Source organism: Nicotiana tomentosiformis, chromosome 7 (genome assembly GCF_000390325.3).
Source record: "Nicotiana tomentosiformis chromosome 7, ASM39032v3, whole genome shotgun sequence".
In the NCBI taxonomy this organism is placed as follows: Eukaryota; Viridiplantae; Streptophyta; class Magnoliopsida; order Solanales; family Solanaceae; genus Nicotiana; species Nicotiana tomentosiformis.
This window is the reverse complement of record NC_090818.1, coordinates 71,952,573-71,955,719: the sequence shown is the minus strand read 5'-3', so window position 1 is coordinate 71,955,719 and position 3,147 is coordinate 71,952,573. Positions and strand designations below refer to the sequence as shown.

General features: G+C 35.0%; 1 non-coding gene across 1 annotated transcript; it reads right to left on the bottom strand.

Moving 5' to 3' along the window:
• Positions 1-2,161: 2,161 nt before the first annotated feature.
• On the bottom strand, positions 2,162-2,308 carry LOC117279630 (U4 spliceosomal RNA). The gene has a single exon (XR_004510041.1). It is a non-coding gene; the product is annotated as a U4 spliceosomal RNA (small nuclear RNA).
• Positions 2,309-3,147: the final 839 nt, after the last annotated feature.

Below are 3,147 nucleotides of genomic sequence, written 5' to 3'. Positions count from 1 at the left end.
CCGATAGTCGAGGCACATTGAGAGTAATCTCTCCGATAGTCGGGACACATTGAGAGTAATCTCTCCGATAGTCGGGTCATTTTGAGAGTAATTTCTCCGAAAGTCGATCCATAGTTAGAGTAATCTCTCCAATAGTCGAGCCACATTGAGAGTAATCTCTCCGATAGTTGGGCCACCTTGAGATTAATCTCTCCAATATTCGGACAGGGATGAGTATCCATCCCTCACACCCTAAGACTGTCTTCTTCATGCATGGATCATCTCGTTAAACAAGAACACATTCTTCTTGTTTGACCTACAAAAAAAAAGGAAAATAAAAAGCAACAAAGGAAGAAAAACACAAGAGAAGAAGAAGAAATTATCTTTCGCGTTAATGCTTCCGAATCGTCAAAAATAGACTCAATAAGGCTTGCAAACACTGAGGTTGATGGTTGCGAGAGGGGTATAGTGCTATATATAGTTAATGAATGATGATTGTCCAGTGAAATTATCTCGACGTGGGATAGGAAAATTCACTGGTCGGTTGACGCTAGACTTCTCCGAATTGAACTCAATTTGGACAGAATGAAGAGTCACAGTGAGGATGGGATTCCTTTCCATGTCTTTCTCATGTAGTATTTGTCTCCTTATTTGGAAATGACAAAGGGGTAAGTTTGCACCATATGGTTAGCTCACGTGATTCGTTAGGTGTTTTCTATTACTTCACCTTGGAAAAAGTGATCATATTCATGGCAATTAAAGCTCAATTGTTACGAGCAAATTTTCTTGAAATTTGAGATAAGAAGTTACGTAAATTTGATATTGTTACGTAAATCTTTCTAAAGAAAATGAAAGATTTCTCAAGTCTGGTAGCTTTGGCATATTTAAGAAACAAATTACGTTTCAAACTCAAGGGCTTAAACTATTTAATATTTACTTCAAGACTTTGTCTTTGAAGTTCTAATATGCATGCACTCCGACAAGTCTTGAAGTAGGGGACATTTGTAGGCATCTAAAATTTATTAAATTTAAATTCAATAATTATTTGGATTATAAATTAAATCCAATAATTTTTTAGATTATGTTTAAATTCAATATATATATTAGTCCAAATAAATATTATGGGCTAATATAATTGGATTAATTACTTAAGTCCAATAAATATTGACTGGGCTAGCCCATTTAGTTGGGCTACAAATGATGAGCCACTTCATTAAGCCCAAGATGTCATCTTCCTAGAGGCCCAGTTTCGTGCCACGTGTCATATGACGTGGCACGCCAAGTCAAGCGGAAGAGCCAATAGGATCATGCCACGTGTCAAAATGACAAGACATGCTAAGTCACATTAAAAGGCTAATGAAATCACGCCACGTGTGCAAGTGACATGTTCTGGCCAATCAAATGTGGTCTTGTCACACTTCGATTTGATTGGTCGAAAAGAGTTTGTTCTTATCATAACTCTTCCCTCCCACAACTATAAATAGGGGTCCTCATAACCCAGAAAAGACACTAGAAGTTATAACAAGAAGGAAGAAAGAGCTAGTGGATCAAACGCCGCAAATTTCTTTGCAAGTTTCAAGCTTCAAGCAATCAAGTTCAAGTTCAAGCTCAATAACGAAGAACTTCAAGCTCAAGAACGAAGAACAAGTCAAGATTCAAGGAGTACGAGTTCAAATTAAAATTCGTGCTAATTGAATTCAAGATCATTGTTCGTGAAAATAAATATAGATTCAAGATCAAGTTCAAAGGCCCTTGAATTTATTTACTATTGGAAAGAAGAATCAGAGGATTCATAGAGATTGTGCACTCAAATATTTGAAATAAAATACTACGATTGTTACAATATTTTTCGGTCAAGATTTTTTACTTTTAATTAAGAATAAATGGATCATACTTAGTTGATCAGTTGGTATGATTGCACCAGCTATCACAGCTTTTTTGTTTTTTATGTTGTTATGTTGTAAATAGAACGATACAATTATAAAAGGAATTAATAATTATACATTTTTTAATCATTATGACAGATTATATAATAGTTGCATGCACATGATGGCAATGACTTATACTACTCTAGAATGTTCTTAAAAAGCTATGAACATGTGCACGAGAGTGTAGTCACTAGCCACATAAACTACCGACCATTGTTTTGCATTTGAATTTGTTAGAGTTCCTTTTTTTTTAGGGCTTTACCCAGAAGGAAGCCCTTTCAAAAATTCTCAATGGCCAAGGCAGAACCCACGCCAAAGAGGGGGTTTGGAAATAGTTTTCAACCATATACGCGCCTCGGTTAGTACCTCACTCGCTGCGTCATTGCCCCAAGCGCAAAGATGAAGTGTAGGCCTTAACGGCACTAAAAATAGTCATAGTAAAATCCTAATCTAAAATGCAGTCTATAAGCTTCACATGGAATCCATCAAAAATACCACTAAGGTTGAAGACCGCATGATTGATAGAATCGAAAAGTTTCAGGTTTGAGCTAAAAATTCTGATAGAAAGAGCTATCTTTGTTCAATGGGCCATATGCAAAACGATCCGAATTAATCGGGATTCTAATACAAATATCGGACACCGGGTGAAAACCAAAAAGGAAAAATAACCAATAAATCACTAGCCAATCTGACTTAATTCGTGATAAGCCGTCTAAATGCAAGTGCAATATATGTTTTTCTTTTCGGAGATCATCGTTGAGAGTAATTGTGTTTTAAACTATCAGATTATTTAACATCCAATTATAAGTGTGGGTCTGAGTCTCTGAGACTTGGTAATTTTGGTAGATAACGTGATATAACCAGTATATTCAAAGTGTAAAATATTGTATATAAAATAGATCAAAAATTTAGATGAGGCCTATCCCTAATAGATTTAGATGTTGAGCAGATACCCAATGATAAAGGATTTTCAGCCCACTTATTCTTTTAGCCCACTCCCAACATTTTCACACATCAATTTCACTAATTAGATGGACTACTTGGACATCAAAAATTAATTCAGTGTTTCAGTAACTGAACTGCAATATTTTCAATTACTAGTTTAGCCATATCAGTATTTGAAAATGTTAACTTCAATATATGAACTACTGGTTTGAGAAATATTTCAAAGGGTTTTCCATCATACATCTTTTAACATTTTACAAACCTTCTTTTTTTTTTTCAAATGAAATTCATGTTT